The sequence below is a fragment of the Procambarus clarkii genome, chromosome 43 (genome assembly GCF_040958095.1).
Source record: "Procambarus clarkii isolate CNS0578487 chromosome 43, FALCON_Pclarkii_2.0, whole genome shotgun sequence".
In the NCBI taxonomy this organism is placed as follows: domain Eukaryota; kingdom Metazoa; phylum Arthropoda; class Malacostraca; order Decapoda; family Cambaridae; genus Procambarus; species Procambarus clarkii.
In genome coordinates, this window is record NC_091192.1 from 7,999,563 (window position 1) to 8,018,918 (window position 19,356).

Consider the following 19,356-nt stretch of genomic DNA (forward strand, 5'->3'; position numbering starts at 1 on the left):
CACTTTCACACAGGACACTTAATATCTCTGCAGTGTTTTTCAAATCCCGGAGAGTCCACTTTCTTCAAGTTCACTATCTACGTCGTTCACATTCAATGGTCATCACCGGCGAATTCACCTTTTTCAACATGGGCCAGTCCACACACTGTATCGTCACGATGTCCAAATACCCGACATCTGTTCTCCAGAAACACACTGGCAGAGAGAGGGCTTCAGCAACATGCTGACAAGGGTAACAATACGTCCAGGAGTCACCATTAACACACTGGCATAAGTTTACATGCTAGCAGCACTTCTCAGCAGACGGCCAATACTGTCGTCTTGTCCAAATCCCGGGTATGTCGGTCTCACAATACTATATAAGTACAACAGCCAAAACACTTCTTACTACTGACGGTAGCCACTTGTTCTCGCAGGAAACAAGTCAGGAGTTCTGGACTGCCCAGGGTGAACTGATTTCCATAGTGCAATAGATCCCCCACGTCACCTCTGTGGACATAATAGTCATTAGCCAGACAGAAAGTGCACAAGGAGAACATGGGATGGCAGCCTTTCACCGGGAAGAGAAAATATGATTAAATGTACACTTTAGATGACGTTGGTATCGTTACTCCACTCACCAGAAGTCGTCATCACCTCACCTCCTAACTGAGGTTTGAAACAGGCAGCTGCTGTTTTTTTCACAGACGCCACACATTTCACAGACGCCACACCTCCGCCAACAGATGGCATTGTCTGCATCTCACCAAATACCACTGTGCTTTTCGCACGTGGACCACCAACACGACAGTCGTAGCCAATTATATTATTTTTATAAGAGAGAGAGAGAGATTGAGGGAGGAGGGAAGACAGACATATAGACGTCGGGCAATACTGGGTATACCCTCCCACAAATATTTCCTGTTTGAATTGCATAGTTATATTATATTATGACCATGTATATATTGTATAACTTTTTAAATCCAAGAACATTCTATTTGGGAGCATGAAAGTATGATCTATGTTTTATTTGGTCCATAAGTTTTAGTCATTATATTACAGAAATTAAAAGTATGTTTTCACTTTCATCAGCATAATATATAGTGATGTTGAAAAACGCTTATATCAGAGTTGACTGTATTTGTAAATATCGTAATGTCTGCAGGAGCTTTGACTGTAAATTTAATATATAGTCTCATCTTGGTGTCTAAGTGGATTTTTTTTTAAATGAAGTAGATTTTATTGTCAAGCCTACTTCACAACCATCTTATCCTGGTGTGAGTGTAGGTGGAGCCTCGTGCCCTACACCCTTCTTCATGATCCGGGAGGGCTGTTACTACTACATGGCACCCAGCGACTTCAGGTGGGAGGATGCGCGGACGTTCTGCAGGAGCCTCCTGCCAGAGGAAAACTCCGACCTGGCCGTCATGGACTACTACTGCGATGACTTTATGCATATAGCCAACTACGCTGCGATCAGTGGTAATGTTCATAGTGCTGTTATGGTGGAACACTGTTTATATTGATTGTGGTGGTAAGGTGTTGATTAGTAGAATTCGAAAATGCACACATTGCATATTCCCAAGCACATGCCTTAAACCACTGAACAAAAACAACAAACAAAAATTTCTACAACAAAAATAATGTGACTTGGAATTCAACTGAATCCTCTAAGGTTCTTGAAACATTAGTTGTCTGCTAGATGCCTCAGAAACTCTAGAGGATTCAGTTGAATCTTAGGTTACATTACTTATGTAGCATATTGTGGTTCAGTGGTTTAATGTGTGTGCTTGGGAGTACCAAGTGTGTAGGTTCAAATCCTTCTCTTGACTTCTACTGATTTTCTCATAAGAATCAGTGATGGTTAAAAGTTGATAGATCTATGTTGCTTTTATTTGACTTATTGGTAATGATTTTGTTAATCACATTCATGTAAAAATTCAAACATTCTGCTTCATGCGACTTCTACATTTGTTCACAGAATCTGAGACTAAAGGTTGTCATGAGGTAGCTGTGTTGGAGTGCCTCAAATCTTGAGCACTTGAACAGCAAGTGCTGATTAATTAAGGGAACAAGGCAGTTATCGTTATCTTGAGATGATTTCGGGGCCTTTTAGTGTCCCTGCGGCCCGGTCCTCGACCAGGCCTCCACCCCCAGGAAGCAGCCTGTGACAGCTGACTAACACCCAGGTACCTATTTTACTGCTAGGTAACAGGGGCATAGGGTGAAAGAAACTCTGCCCATTGTTTCTCGCCGGCGCCTGGGATCGAACCCAGGACCACAGGATCACAAGTCCAGCGTGCTGTCCGCTCGGCCGACCAGCTCCCTGTTGAGCGTAGAAAGACTCTACCAAAATGTCACAGTGTCAGGGTAGTTGACTATTATAATGCACTAGGAAGTGATGTGGTGGAGGCTGACTCCATACACAGTTTCAAGTGTAGATATGATAGAGCCCAGTAGGCTCAGGAACCTGTACATCAGTTGATTGACGGTTGAGAGGCGGGACCAAAGAGCCAGAGCTCAACCCCCGCAAGCACAACTAGGTAAGTACACACACACAAATATGTGTGTGTGGGGGGAGGGGGAGGCAGATCTGCTGCTTCCACGACACATCTGCCTCACTCAACACATTCTCTCCTTCAGAGCTGTAAGATTTTTGGGTGGGCGTGACTAATTATACTATATACTTAAGGTAGGAATATATTTTCACATATAAACCTAACATTCCCTAATTCAACCCTATACTATAATTTCGAGGTATGGGGGGGGGGGGGTCTAAACCCTCTGGTTATGGGTTAGGATAAGGAAAATTGGGTAAATGGTAATTAAATAGTTTTGGTGAGTTATATCCCTTTCTAACTAAGGTTAGGTTAAAGATGGTTAAATAAAGTGATGTAGAGAAAATTCCCATTATTATCATATTTTCTATTAACCTCCCTCCCAAGGAAATAGAGGTTAGGTTGAGGATGGTTGTATTGATGTGAAAAAAATGCTGCGAATATGATGCAATATTGAACCAAGATCCATGTATCAGAGGTTAGGTCCAGGGTGGTTGGGTTGATGCATAAACAACACTTTCTTCCCATAAATACAATAAATTTGAAGTTAGATAAAGGGAGGTTAGGTCCAGGGCGGTTGGGTTGATACATAAACAACACGTTATCCCATATTTACGATAAATTTGAAGTTAGATAAAGGGAGGTTAGGTCCAAGACGATTGGGTTGATACATAAACAACACGTTCCTCCCATATTTACGATAAATTTGAAGTTAGATAAAGGGAGGTTAGGTCCAGGACGGTTGGGTTGATGTGTAAAAACAAAAACACCTACCCAACAATATAGCTACAATATTGAACACAATTCCAAGTTTTAAAGGAGAGGGGTTGTTAGGTCCGTATCCAAAACAACACTTTTCTATGAATATGGTTTCAATGTTCAACAAAGAACCAAGTAGGCTAGGCACAATGCGGATAGGTTCATATCCAAAACTTCACTTTTCAAAGAAAATAGATAAAATATTCAACAAAGCTCCAAGACTCTTGCAGGTTAGGCACGGGCATTTAGGTTCATATCCTAAAAAAAAAACATCACTTCTCTGAGTATATGTCGTATCAGAGGATAGGGCCAGGTTAGATGGAATGGGTGAAAATGTGGGTAAAATGGGCTTTGGCTGTGCTATGATACACAACATTTAGGCATATTTGGTGGGAATTGTCTCCAATTTGGTGGTGATAGCTTAAATTTCCCCAACTTAAATTAAATCTGCTAGGTCTGGGTTAGGTAAGGCTATGTAGGGTAGGTTGGAATATGTGAAAACTTGGGTAAAATGGTCTTTGGCTGTACTATGTAACAAAACATTTTGGGTATATTTGGTAGAAATTGTGTAGGGTAGGGTAAGATGGAATAGGTGAAAACTTGGGTGAAATTAACTTTGGCTATGCTAAGATACAAAACATTGGGGTAAATTCGGTGGAAATTGGCTTAAATTAGGTTGAATTTAAGTTGGAAAGGCATAAATTTCGCCAATTTTAATAAAATCTAACTTTGGATATGCCAGGTGAGGCTGGGTAGGGTTGTATAGAGAAGGTTGGGATAGGTGAAAACTCAGCTAAAATGAGCTTTGGACGTGCTATGTTACAAAACATTTTTGGGATATTTGGTGGAAATTGTCTTAAATTAAGTTAAATTTATGTGGTATAACTTAATTTTCGCCGACTTTAACCAAATCTAGGTTTGGATATGCTAGGATAGGTTAGGTAAGGTTGGAGTGCGGTATGATGGAATAGGAAATAATGTAGGTAAAAATGGGCTTTGGCGATTCTATGATACACAACATTTGGATATATTTGGTGGGAATTGTCTTAAATTAGGTCGAATTCAGGTGGCATAGCTTAAATTTCGCCAACTTTAACCAAATCCAGGTTTGGATATGCTAGGTTAGGTTAGGTGAGGTTGTGTAGGGTAGGATCCCAGCAAACAATTTAAGGTTGCCACAACATATCTGGAAAGTATTTGAAAGGATTGGAAACGTTTGTTTTATCGTATCAGATACGAATTTGTGTGTGGACTTAAATAGGTTTCCAAAACTTATAACCAAAACCTACGTATCTAACACTAATTTGAGATGTTGTGGCAACTTTAGAATCCTAACATGAATCATTCATAATCCATTCATATACCAATATGAATCTCTTATGAAAGGTTTGAGCCTATAATCTGAACCCTTTTCACATCTTTGTGTTTAAAGTTAAATTTCTTGAAATTAAATTATATTATTTCATATTATATTATTATTTTTATTTTATTTTATATTATATTATTATTTTCAATTTAAATATTAAAACCAATTTAAGGGTAAAAAAATCTAATAATTTACATTTCTTTTATTATTTACTAACAATTATAATTATTTACTAACGGAGAGAGGGGAGGCTGTATGGCGGACAGTGGCGGCGGTGGCGGATAGTGGCGGCGGTGGCGGACAGTGGCGGCGGTGGCGGACAGTGGCGGCGGTGGCGGTGGTGGCGGATAGTGGAGGCGGGCGGACAGTGGCGGCTGTGGCGGACAGTGGCGGCGGTGGCGGACAGTGGCGGCGGTGGCGGACAGTGGCGGCGGGCGGACAGTGGTGGCGGTGGCGGACAGTGGTGGCGGTGGCGGACAGTGGTGGCAGTGGCGGACAGTGGCAGCGGCCGGGCGGACAGTGGTGGCGGGCGGACAGTGGCGGCGGTGGCAGACAGTGGCGGTGGTGGCGGACAGTGGCGGCGGTGGCGGACAGTGGCAGCGGCCGGGCAGACAGTGGTGGCAGTGGCGGGCGGACAGTGGCGGCGGTGGCGGACACTGGCGGCTGTGTCTGGCGGTGGCGGACAGTGGCGGCGGGCAGTAGTGGTGGGTGGTGGTGGGCGGCGGCGGCTGTGATGGGTGTTGGCGGCTGTGGTGGGTGGTGGCGATCGGCGGTGGTGGGTGGTGGTGGCTGGCGGTGGCGACTGTGGCAACGGGCGGTGGCGGTTGATGGCGGGCGGTGGTGGTGGCTGGTGTTGGTGGTGGCAGCTGGTGGCGGGCGGTGGCGATGGCGGCTGGTGGTGGCGGGTGGTGGCGGCTGGTGGTGGCAGCTGATGGTGGCAGCTGATGGTGGCTGGTGGTGGCGGCGATGGCGGCTGGTGGTGGTGGTGGGTGGTGGTGGCGGTGGTGGTGGCGGTGGTGGCGGCTGGTGGTGGTGGTGGCGGCTGGTGGCGGTGATGGCGGCTGGTGATGGCGGCTGGTGATGGTAGTGGCGGTGGTGGCGGGCGGTGGTGGCGGCTGGTGGCGGCGGTGGTGGGTGGTGGTGGCGGCTGTGGTGGGTGGTGGTGGCAGCGGTGGTGGGTGGTGGCGGTGGTGATGGGTGGTGGTGGTGGTGGTGGTGGTGATGGGTGGTGGTGGTGGGTGGTGGTGGCGGTGGCTGTGGTGGTGGCTGGTGGTGGCGGGTGGCGGCTGGTGGGTGGTGGGTGGTGGTGGCGGCGGCTGTGGTGGTGGCGGGTGGCGGCTGGTGGCGGCTGGTGGTGGCGGCGGTGGTGGGTGATGGCGGTGGTGGTGGTGGTGGCAGTGGTGGGTGGTGGCGGTGGCGGCGGTGATGGGTGGTGGTGGTGGATGGTGGTGGGTGGTGGTGGTGGGTGGTGGTGGCTGGTGGCGGCTGGTGGTGGTGGGTGGTGGCGGTGGCGGGTGGCGGTGGTGGGTGGAGGTGGCGGCTGGTGGCGGTGGTGGCGGGTGGCGGCGGGTGGCGGCTGGTGGCGGCCAGCTGGGACACACCCTTCACCACTGAAGGTCTGAGCACAACTAACCATATGTCTCTCTCACCACCAGCCCAGTGTTGCTAGCTCGCGCTCTCAAAATGTTTCCTTCAAAGATTGTATATTATCTTTGAACAACAAGTTTGATTATCAAGGATATAATGCATATATTATTGTCACATTAATACTGTGCAATATCTTATTACATTCCTGCTAAATAATTATAAGTTGAAACAGGACAAAAAATCAAACATATATATAAAAACCAACATTAGAGATCACGAGGCCTAGGCCTATCTGTGACCACACATCCTGCCTCCCTGGCCAGTTACCCCTCTTACACCTCACACTCTTAACTCACTCTCACTCTTACTCTCAATCACTCTTACGCACTATTACTCACTCTTACTCTCAGTCATGCTTACTCACTCTTACCCACTCTTACTCTCATACTCACTCTTACTCACTCTCATACTCTTACTCTCACTCTTACTCTCAGTCACTCTTACTCTGTCACTCTTACTCTCAGTCACCCTTACCCATTCATACTCACTCTCTCACTCTTACTCTCATTCACTCTCAATTACTCTTACTCTCACTCTTACTCCCAATCACTCTTACTCTCACTCTTACTCCCAATCACTCTTACTCTCAATCACTCTTACTCTCATTCTTACTCTCACTCTAACTCTCAATCACTCTTACTCTAACTCTCAATCACTCTTACTCTAACTCTCAATCACTCTTACTCTCACTCTAACTCTCAATCACTCTTACTCTCACTCTAACTCTCAATCACTCTTACTCTCATTCTCAATCACTCTTACTCTCACTCTAACTCTCAATCACTCTTACTCTCATACTCACTCTTACTCTTACTTTTACTTACTCTCACTCTTACTCACCCTTACACACTCTCTGGCACTCTCACTCACCTTCAGTCACTCTTACTCTTACTCTCAGTCACTCTTACTCACTCTAGTTAATAAGAACACGCCAATATAAGACAACAAAACGTTTTCAGATTCTTTCACACCACTTTCCAGCAACTTTTATAATTTATATAAATTATCTTAGGGAATAATACATAAATTATATATTTAAACATGATATTAGTGTTTAGTGGAATGCATAAGAGTCAAATTGCGTTAAAAAGAGTGATTTTTAGAAAATTTGGAAAACTACTTTTTTCTGATCATATTATAACTAAATGGATTTTGAACGTTTCACTGAGCCAATAAATATCATTCACAATTTATTAATGAATTTTACAAAAAACACCATAAATTTTATATTTAAACATGTAAAAACTATTTGTAATACATTAGGAACAAAATAGTTGTAGAAAAACAATTTATTATAAAACCTTTGTGTTTGGATTTTTTGATTAAAAGTTTCTCAAAGGCTCTCCTGCACCATTCTCAATGCAAATCATTCCCACACCTATGGGAAGAGATAGACGAACGTTTTCTAGATGATTTGTGTTTGCTGGGATGGAAATAGGAGAAAAAGTTGGTAAAAAAAAATGCGTTTTGACAGTACTATGATACACAACATTGGGTATATTTGGTGGAAATTCTCTTAAATTTGGTCAAATTTAGGTGGGAATAACTTAAATTTTGTCAACTTTAACCAAATCTAGGTGTGGATATGCTAGGTTAGGTAAGGTTGCGTAGGGTAGGATGGAATAGGAGAAAATGTAGGTAAAAATGGGCTTTGGCGATGCTATGATACACAACATTTTGGTATATTTTGGTATATTTATGAGATGAGGATCATGTGGTTGGTGACGGGTGGTGAACCATCACATAAGCCATGAGATAACCAGTCACATCACCCATCAGTCAAACAATAATGTCGATCAGCCATGAGTTAACCAGTCACGTTAGCCACGTGTCCACGATTCACGTCAGTCATGAATCATCCAATCAAGACAACCATGAGTCATCGGTTACGTCAGCCATGAGTCAACCAGTTACGTCACCCATGAGTCAATTAACTAATCACGACAGCCGTGAGTCAAGCATTTACGTCAGCCAAGTGTAAAGTAGTCACATCAGGTATGATTCAACCAGCCACGTCAACCATGAGTTAAGTAGCCACGTCAACCATGTGTCAACCAATCTCGTCACCCATCAGTTAACCAGTCACGTTATCCATGAGTCAATCACGTTACCCATAAGTCAACCAGTCACGTCATAAATCATCCAGTCATGAGAGATATGGGAGCTTAGGAGCTCAATCCGTAAGGAAGTCCTGCCTTACTTCTTGTAATAAAACTCTTCAATATTTAGTCATCCACTCAAATCTGTATTATCAACAAATATTAAAATATTTCTTCTTATCCAATAATGCTTTATTTTATAATGCACTATGTCATATATGCAGCATACCTTACTTAACTATACTGTAAGTAGGTTACTGTATTTAGTCTAGTAAGTACTGTATGTAGTCCAGTAGGTTACTGTATGTTGTATGTAGTCTAGTAGGTTACTGTATGTAGTTTATTAGGTTACTGTATGTAGTCTAGTAGGTTACTGTATGTAGTCTAGTAGGTTACTGTATATAGTCTAGTAGGTTATTGTATGTAGTCTAGTACAAGCATGAGTCCAATAGAAAAAGGAAAAGCGGGACCAAACCGCCAGGCTTCCACCACTAGAGTGAAAACCTGTCCACATAGGCCGCTGGCTCCTCCTAGTTAAACAGGACGTTAAAACCAATAAAGGGTAACCGACGGGTTCTCACAATCAAATATTTATATTTTATGTGGCGCTATGAATTGGAATTCGAATTCCCAAGAACAGCCGTCATTAAAAAAAAACATTGCAACAATCGTATAAAGCAGAACATGGGTGGAAAAGAATGGCTGAAGGGTTGACATCAAAGACCGTTTTCTATAACAAGATATAATTTATGAACAACAAGAGACTAAACTACTACAACATCGAGTTTACGTTATGTTAATGTCTATCCAGTGGCACTATAACAACAGCTAAATAGCAACGACTCTGGTCCATTGCTGTGCGGCTGCATACTGAACTAACCTGAACACAGGTGTGCCCACTGACGACGCAATATTGCAAACAAATAATTCACAAGCCTAATTTACACCACAGTGAGTGATTCGTTGTGTTATTGTCTATCCAGTGGCACTTGCAACACAGCTATTCAACAGCCCCTCGAGAAATGACAGCAGTTTCCATCTTGCTGACACTTCAGGCTGACTAAATGAACTAACTGAACAATGATGTCCACTGATGACTAGCTTGCAATCAATATTGACACGGTTTCACGGTGACCAGATACTATAATCACAATCTTCCGGGTCCTCCAACCTTACAGGCGAGATACCCACGTAACTAGGCGGGTAGTCCAACAGTGACCCCCCCCCCTTATCACAACCTAATGTGAACACTCTTTGCAACTCCCTGCAAGAAGTTGTACTATAAACAGTAAACAAAGCCAGGCAAGGTGGGATTCTGAGACACTTCTCCAGTAATCCCCAAGTTACTTTACTCTCGTCACCAGACGATAAACAAAAAAAATTGCCTTAATCAATTACAAAATTGATTATGTGATTAATTACGTTAATTAACTGTCCACAGCAGTCAGCAACAAAGTACTCTACGTTAATCACAAACACTTGCCTCTCTTATAACACCAGTCATCTTGTTAACAATAACTCAGTCTCTTACATTACATCACACTTGACTCCTTTCAAGTATTCAGTGAGTAATTCCTAATTAATGTCAAACGAACAAGTAATTAAATCCCAATCGAGTTACGTTAACTAAGCCTACCACTAATTTGGTAGCTTCTCAACAGTCTGTGTCAAAATTTACTTTAATGAGTGTTAATTATCCTAATTAACCCTGAGCAATTAATTAACTGTCACCAGGAACGATAATTAATTATACATAAATACGTCTCACTCCGCACTGCCTAAGCAGGTCTCATCAAACACTGTGAATTCACGGACGAGGAGTTGATTACTCCAGTAATTTACACGAGTGCATCTTAATCCACTGTCATCAAACTAGATATGATTAATATAACGAGTTATGCTAGCTCTATGACCTCGCTTTACCGAGTCATCAAAACCTCTGACGTTAATTACTCCACTAATTAACATGAGCCACTAATTGCTATACCCCAGAAAGGTAATTAGTGTCGAGCAAATTACGTTAACACAAATACTGACAGATTCTGACAGTTCCTCCCCACTATGTGAATTCATGATGAAATGCTAATTACATAGTTAGCTAGAGTGGTCAATTAGTTGTCACACGGACAATTAATTGTACCGGAAACGTATCTCAATAAGCTCAGCACTGCTTCCCTTAACAGCTCTCTCACTCATCAAGTAATGTGCAACCCCTTATAAAGTTAATTCCCCTTAATTAACTCACTGAATCCTTAAGTCCTCAACACAACTTAGAGAACACAAAGTAACCCCAGGTTACATAGGTCACACTTACAGTGGCATAACAACAATAAATTGCACAGCCCACATACCACATACGGTTGCAACTTCTGCAACACGGTAATTACTGTACCCTCACAGTAATGACACACGGTTTGGCAATACAAAAGTATTCCTACATTACTGCCCCCTCTAATCTTGCAACAGTTGCAAGGGACTACTGAGCGCAATCACTACTCCAGCAAACAATTTACGTTAACACAAGGCACCGTCGCTATGCTGACAGCTGGCACTAATTCTCATAATTAGGCAGATTAACCAATCAATTGCTTGTTCTCATTAAGTACTGTGAATTCCCCTGAATAATCAAAGGGACCTCCTTAAATCCTCAACACAGCTCTTAGGGCAGTAATATAACGTATACCTGATAACAACACTCCCCCAAACCCACAACATAATGATGCCGTCAGCATACCCCACATGCTAATGACATCATTAGGCAATCAATCAGCAATCACATTTACTGACTCACCACACAACACCGTAATCAATATACATGCAAATGGTATTCACTAATGAATGATTCATAAATCATTCATAATCATGCAGTCAAGTATAGACCCAGAACTTAACCTCTTATCCACTATCTATGACAATAATCACTTTAATGATCTAAATTGCAGATATTTTGCAGCACATGATGTAAACAATGTATTAACTCATAATCACAATATCTCTGTAATCAATTTGAACGTTAGATCCCTAGGTAAACACTTCGATGATGTTAGTGCCTTGATTGAAACTATTGGCAACAAATTCTCTTTTATTATACTTACTGAAACATGGTTGAAAGAGGATACTACTCAACTCTTTAACATGCCTAACTACTCAGCAATTCACAACTGTCGTCAACTTCAGAGAGGTGGTGGCACTGCTCTTTACTACCACCATGAACTAACATGCTTAAAAGAAATTAGAACTAGAGACTGCTATGGGGAGTATATCTTCGCCAGCTTCAGAGTCAAGGGTGCCGAGTCTGTCCTGTCTGTGGGTGCAGTCTATAGAATTCCCAACACTGATGTGTCTGTATTCAACTCAAACCTTAGAAATCTAATACTTGATAACAGACTGAACAAAAACCACCTAATTATCGCAGGGGACTTTAATATTGACCTCTGCGAGCCAGAACACCCTACTGCTGTTAGCTTCCTCAACTGTATGAATTCCTGCCTCCTCATACCCTTAATCACTAGACCTACTAGAATCACTGATAGCACTGCCACGACTCTAGATCACATCTGGACCAACATAACCTCTCCGCTTACTTCAGGTATAATCACCGATAGCACTACAGACCACTACCCCACATTTCTCTTAACTAACATTAGCAAACCACCTCTAGAAACAAGGGAGTTAAGCTTTAGGCTGCACAATGAAACTGCTATAAACAATTTTATAACTGCTGCTGATAATGTCAACTGGGAGTCCGAGTTAGGTAACATAGGGGACATCAACCTAGCAGTGCAATCTTTTCTACAAACAACTCTTAGCCTTTATAACACCCACTGTCCTAGGCTTACAAAACAAGTCACAAGCAAAAGGCTTAACAATCCTTGGCTTACAAAGGGAATACTGAAATCCATTAACAAAAAACACGACCTTGAGAAGAAGTATAGGTTAGGAATTGTCTCCAAAGAATTCTCAAAGAATTACTCATTATTGCTATCTAAGATAATTAGACGAGCCAAAACTAAATACTACGAAGATAAATTTACTCAAATAAAGAGCAACATTAAACAAACTTGGAGCACAATTTCACAAATATTGGGATCAAAGAAATCTTTAAATAACAAACCGACTCTCCTGTCTAATAACGATGGTCAGCTTTCAGCCTCTGATTCTGCTATTGAGTTCAATAGGTTCTTCTCTTCCATTGGTTCATCCCTTGCAAATGATATTCCATCTTCCAGTACTGACATTAAGGACTATCTTACAGGTAACTATCCACAGTCTCTGTACCTAAAGCCTATTAACTCCACTGACGTCAATGAGATAATCCTTTCCCTTAAAACCAAGTCTGGTGCCCTTGAGGAGATACCAACTTTAATTTACAAAAAAGCCTCCAGATCTTTAGCCCCTGCTATTGCTTTGCTCTTCAACAAGTCACTTGAACTCCAAACCTTTCCAGATATTCTAAAAAAAGCGAGAGTAACGCCTGTCCACAAATGTGGTGACCCCACAGATGTTAACAACTACAGACCTATATCAATCCTGCCAAACTTGTCAAAAATTTTTGAAAAACTTATATACAAGCAGCTTTACTCATATCTAGCCAAACTCAATATACTTAGCCCTTGCCAATATGGCTTCAGACCCAAAAAAAGCACTAACGATGCACTTATTAGTATGCTTAACTCGATTCATACAGCTCTTGATAAAAAGGAGTTCCCTGTTGGGTTATTTGTGGACCTGCGTAAAGCTTTTGATACTGTCAACCACCATAACCTTCTTCTTAAATTACATCATTATGGAGTCAGAGGACACTCCCTACAATACCTCGAGTCCTACCTTACTGACAGGCTCCAATATGTTTCTGTGAATAATACAATTTCTCCCACCCTACCCATCAACATTGGTGTTCCTCAGGGCAGCATACTTGGCCCTCTCCTCTTTCTCATCTACATTAATGACCTTCCAAATGCCTCCCAACACCTCAAACCAATTCTATTTGCTGACAACACAACCTTCATTTACTCCAGTCCTGACCCTCTTGCTCTAAATGCCACAGTAAATACTGAGCTAAATAAAGTCCATCTTTGGCTAACTGCCAACAAACTCACCCTTAACATTGACAAAACCTTCTATATTCTGTTTGGCAATAAATCCTCTAGTCTTATAAATCTGAAAATAAACAATACCCAAATTTGTAACAAATTAGATGGCAAATTCCTTGGCATTCGCATTGACCACAAGCTGAATTTCCAGGGACACATTCTAAATATATCAAAAAAAGTTTAAAAAACTGTGGGCATTCTTTCTAAGATCAGATATTATGTACCACGCCCTGCCCTGGTGACTCTCTATTACTCCCTTATCTATCCTTATCTCAACTATGGTATTTGTGCTTGGGGTTCTACTACCCAAAATCACTTACGTCCTCTAATTACCCAACACAAAGCCGCTATTAGAACAATATCCAACTCTGGCCCCAGACATCACTCGGTACCCCTACTCAAATCTCTTAATATGTTAGATATTAAGTCACTGCACATTCTCTCATGTGTATTATACATATATAAAACGCTAAACTATAATGCCAATCCTGATCTTAAAAGCTTCATAGAAGGTTGTAACAGAACCCATGAGCACCACACCAGAAATAAATACAGTTTTGATATTCCTAGAGTACGTCTTAATCAAACTAGAAATGCTCTGCAAATCAAGGGGCCCAGAATGTGGAATGACCTTCCCAACCATGTTAAAGACTGTACCTCTCTCAACCAGTTTAAGATAAAAACTAAACACTACCTAATAAATTCCCTGTAATCTACCTCACTCCTCTATTGTCAACCCATGTCTGTTATTTTCTTTTTTTTTTTTTTTTTTTAATCAACACTGTTTGTCAACCTATTGTATTTGTGCTGCTTTTTCAGTCATGTTCCCCCTTTTTTTTATCTTTATTTGTATTTGTTCTCAACACCTTTTATTCTTTATGCTCAATTAGTATTAAGTTTTAGATATTAATGTTTTTCTTGCCCGAAACGCATTGCGTAATAGTGGCTTTAGGCATTGTATGTACTAGCTCTATCTATATATCAATCCATTAATGTAACATCACTTGTATGTATATACCTTACCTGAATAAACATCTGAAACATCTGAATCTGAATAAATCAAATAGCTTACCCATCATGCATCACAACCACATAAAATTTTCCTTAATTATACAGACCTCAGGGTGTCCACTGACAACCCTACTACACTGGCCTGCCTACCTCTGCAATGATAATTAACATGCGGCAACATGGCATTAATCTTGACTGAACGATATAAAAGAATCGACAGAACAATGATGACTTACATGGTAAATTTCTACACTGGTCGGCTTACATACTCAAATCAGTTTACACACAAAATATATCTATGTACATATACATGTGTGGTTCTGTGTATAACATACACCTTCAGTTACACCACAGACAGTCACCTGACCGTCAGTACAGACAGCTGTCTCTCAGCTGCTTCCCTCGCCTGGCAGGCGCTATGGGACAACACAGCTGTTACCGGAATTAACAACAGCCCTGAGATACTGTAACAATTTTAATGTTTACTCACGATTTCCACTCTCATTACATTCATTTCCCCGGTCACTACCTCACTTGCTGAAGAACACCTAGCTCGCTCCCACGTGCATCGACTAGGTGTGGCCCCTAGGGTGTGACCAGGGCATGTGGCCAAGCGTGGCCCAAGGGGGTGACCAAGACATGTGGCCACCGCGTGGCCCTGAGGGGTGGCCACGGAGTAGCGCGGAGCATTACAGCGTCCCCACCCAGGATGAGCTGGCACGCGGGGGTGGCAAGGGTGGCCCACAAGCAGGTGGCCAGGGTGTGGTCATCACGTGGCCCCACGGTGTCTGGCCACGGAGCGAAGTGGAAAGTCCACTTATGGATGTCAACTAACATATTAACACTAAACATAGAAAAGACCTACTACATCTTATTTGGAAGCAAATCATCAAATGCAATTCAGCTACAGATAGACAACATTAACCCTTTAACTGCGCGGCCTATAAATATGACTCCCCCCACCCCCCAGAGTGCAGGAAATAAATTATCTTGAAAAAATTCTTTTGTTTTTTAAAGTGTCAAAAACTCTTCCCTCAGTATGTGTATGTAAAAAAAATTTTGAACTTGTACTTCTTTGGCTGCTATGGGGTCCGTAAGTTGGCGCGTGACGTGACGTCATCATTCCCTGTGTGGTAAGCTTCCGGGGCCGGTGGGGCGGGGCGCGCGCGTTGCCGCGAATATATTTTTGTTCATTTTTTGCGCACAGTTCCAAATACATTTTATTTGTTTTTACGTGCTAATCCTATGTATAATGAACACGTACACGATATTATGGCAGTAAAACATCCGTACTGTCCGAGGACACTGTGTTACGTGCATGACACTTGTGTACACATATGTTGCACATATTTACCATGTTTCATGCTAATTTATGTATATATACAATCTATTTACACACTATACACTGTCACACACTATATACATTCACCATCAACACATTCAGAACACCACGAGAGTGAGCAGCCAGCCCTCCCTCACTCCAACATCTTACTCGCCAACATTCCTCCTCCCACCATACTGTTATTGTTTTTATTACACGATTTACACATGTTATATATACCTATCTACATGTTTTATTTACCAGAACTATGCAAGTAAGCCGGTATTGTGTCCAAACAGTACAGTGGCCACCATACACTGCATGAGAAATCACACAGCAGACAGTAGACGACGCCAAGATTACGACGTCACCTCCCTCACCAAAATAGTTCCTCTCAACATACTCCTGATGCTGTTATTACACTATACACACTTACTGTATGTACCCATGTACATGTGTGTTCCCCATAGCGAACCACGATTAAGCTAGTATGGTGAGCAAAACAAGAGTGGCTGCCACACAATGAGGCTACCTCAATTCTCTCCATCCCTCCCTCACCAAAATTCCTCCTTCCACAATACTACGCACATCGCTAATTAAAAACCACAATCCTGGTCACTAATTTCTGTAAATGAATAATTGACAACAAGTTTATTTTGAAAAGGAACCTAAGAAGTCGTTTGAAGATTCCTAGATGGACGAAATAATGCTGTGGTGCTGTGATTAGCGCTGTGAACATCGTGAACTGCATTGAATCACTGATATTTCAACACTGCACCCAGTCATTATCACACTCAGGCCCTTCTGTAATACTATCATGGCTAAATAATACAGGTTATATATATATTTTGACATTATTAGGCGATGCTGTGGTCACATGTTGAACAGCAGAGCTGTGCGCTCATGTTGCTAGCGCCAGCCTTGGTTGCTCACTCACTACTGAGGCTCCCACACCCGGCAATGTGGACCATGATTTTTTTTAAAGACGGCGTCTGTTTACAAGAACCCTGAGGAAGCTGATGTGTACCCCATGTAGCCGCGGGAGTTTTGAATGGAACGTGAAAAATATAAACACCCGGAGGTGCGTTGCACACCTGAACCCTGGGCCTGCAGGTGCATTGCACAGTTAAAGGGTTAACATCAGTAATAAAAATGATGGAAAGTTTCTTGGCCTATTCCTAGACAAGAGACTCAACTTCAGCACCCATATTCAACACATAACTAAGAAAGTCTCTAAAACAGTTGGAATACTCTCCAAAATAAGATATTATGTTCCTACCTCTACTCTCCTCTCACTATATTATGCACTAATCTATCCCTATCTTAATTATGGTATCTGTGCATGGGGGTCTACCACTGCAAACCTCCTTAAGCCCATCATCACCCAGCAAAAATCTGCTATCAGAATAATAGCAAACTCTGCTTTCAGACAACACTCAGCTCCCTTGTTTAAATCCCTTAACTTGCTAAATATTAGCTCCCTCTACACATTCTCTTCTGTCAACTACATTTCCAAAACCCTGTTCTTAAATGCAAACCATGCTCTGAAACTCTCTCTGGACAGATGTAATAGGATCCATTATCACCACACCAGAAATAAATATCTCTTTGATATCCCCAGGGTCAAACTTAATCTGCGTAAACACTCTATGCAAATTAAGGGACCTAGTCTATGGAACTCTCTCCCTAGTGAATTGAAAAGCTTTAAACTTTTGTCTCATTTAAAAACAAAAACAAAAAGTACCTAGTTTCATCTTCGTAGTTTCCTACACTGAGATTTAAATTTGCTTTGCATCTAGTGTTACCCAATCTCCCAATCTTTATGTACTTAACCCAAACAACTTTATCATTGTGTTCATTGCTGTCTTTTATGTGCTGGCCATATGCTGTATTGTGCCTGCTAAGTTTTGTTAAACTACCATTCAAGCTGTCATTGCAATCATTCTGAGCTACCTATGTGCTTTAATATACCTACAATTTTTCTTTCATCTTATTTTTTTTCATGCTATGTAACTGTTATCATTTTTATAAATTTTGCAAGTATTTACCTACTTATAAATTTCTTAGATTAAGGACCTGCCCGAAATCTGTGCGTACTAGTGGCTTTACAATAATGTTATTACTATGCTATGTATCCTCACAATCCCAATGTACCTTCTTGTATATATATACATATATAAATAAATAAATAAATAAATAAATAACCAATCAAGCTGTCAATGTAATCAATCAGAGCTTTAATATACCAATGTGCTTTAATATACTTACTAATCTCTCTCATCTCATTTTATTTTCTTGCAATGTATCTGTTATCATTTTATTAATTCTGCTAGAACTTACCTACTTAAAATTATCTGTTAGATTAAGGACCTGCCCAAAACGCTGCGCGTACTAGTGGCTTTACAAGATTGTAAATACTATGCTATGTATTCTCACAAACCCAATGTACCTTCTTGTATATAAATAAATAAATAAATAAAAAAATAAATAAATAAAGAGTGTGATTCAAGTAGTTATGTACTCTTCAACAACGAGCAAGGAGTTTGTTTACCCATGTCTTCAACTTCTTCATGAACATCGATTGAACGGTTATGATACCTCTATCCAATGGGTCCCAGCGCATTGTGGGACCCATAATGAACTAGTAGATCAACTAGTCAAAGCGATGCACAACAAGCCTCACATTAACTGTCATCCAATTCCCCATGTTGCACGTAAAGGAGCCTTCAAAAATACCATCGCCCAAGATTTTGCAGAGAAATGGAAAACGTCATGCTCACCTTTGTACTATGGGTCCATTAAAAAGAAATGGGAAACTTGGAAACATGTCAGATATAAAAGCAGAGAAATTGATATAACGATGACCAGATTAAGGCTGGGACACACCAAACTGGCAGCACACAGCTCTAAGTACAGAACAGACATCAACGAACTCTGCATCCACTGTCGGGTGCCTGAAACAATCGAACACTATCTCCTTCATTGCTTCCGACATCATAGTGCCAGAGTAAAATTCAAACAAGTACTTATCTCACTTAAAATACCCTTTACCATTGGGCATATATTAGGAGGCGATGACCACTTTTTACAGAAAAAATACCAAATAGTCAAAGCACTGGTTAAATATCTCCAGTCGACCAACAAATTGGGTTACACCTGACCCGCGCCACATTTATACCTGGCGCCACCAACAGCTAAACACAGAAAACAACAGCCTCGTCGCAGCACCATGGATCAGCTGACGCCATAAACACAACATACCAGGACTCCTGGTTCAACCTGGAAGCCGAGCGGACGTCTGGACACCTCCTCCGCCTGGGAGCCGCCTGGTCACGTCTTGTTTTCGCGTTTTGGCTTTGCTACTGCCGTTTGGCATCCCTTTTCAGCGGTCCGATTGTATGACGCCTGGCCAACATATCGCCTTGGGTCACAGGATTGTTGATAGATTTTTTTTTTACGTGTTCTAGCTGGTTCTCCCGGCGGGGTGACGGTGTTTGGGGGCCGGCTTGGCCGAGAGGTACCG

At 41.8% G+C, this 19,356-nt stretch overlaps 1 long non-coding RNA gene across 2 annotated transcripts in view; it reads left to right on the forward strand.

Moving 5' to 3' along the window:
• Positions 1 to 19,356, forward strand: part of LOC123755752 (uncharacterized) — a 42,260-nt gene that overhangs the window by 6,357 nt on the left and 16,547 nt on the right. The window contains exons 2-3 of one of the 2 annotated variants that reach the window (XR_011221964.1): positions 1,267 to 1,461; positions 16,098 to 19,083. This is a non-coding gene — a long non-coding RNA (uncharacterized lncRNA). Of the gene's footprint in view, positions 1 to 1,266; positions 1,462 to 16,097; positions 19,084 to 19,356 lie in introns of those variants that run through there. The other variant, XR_011221963.1, reaches the window with a different exon arrangement.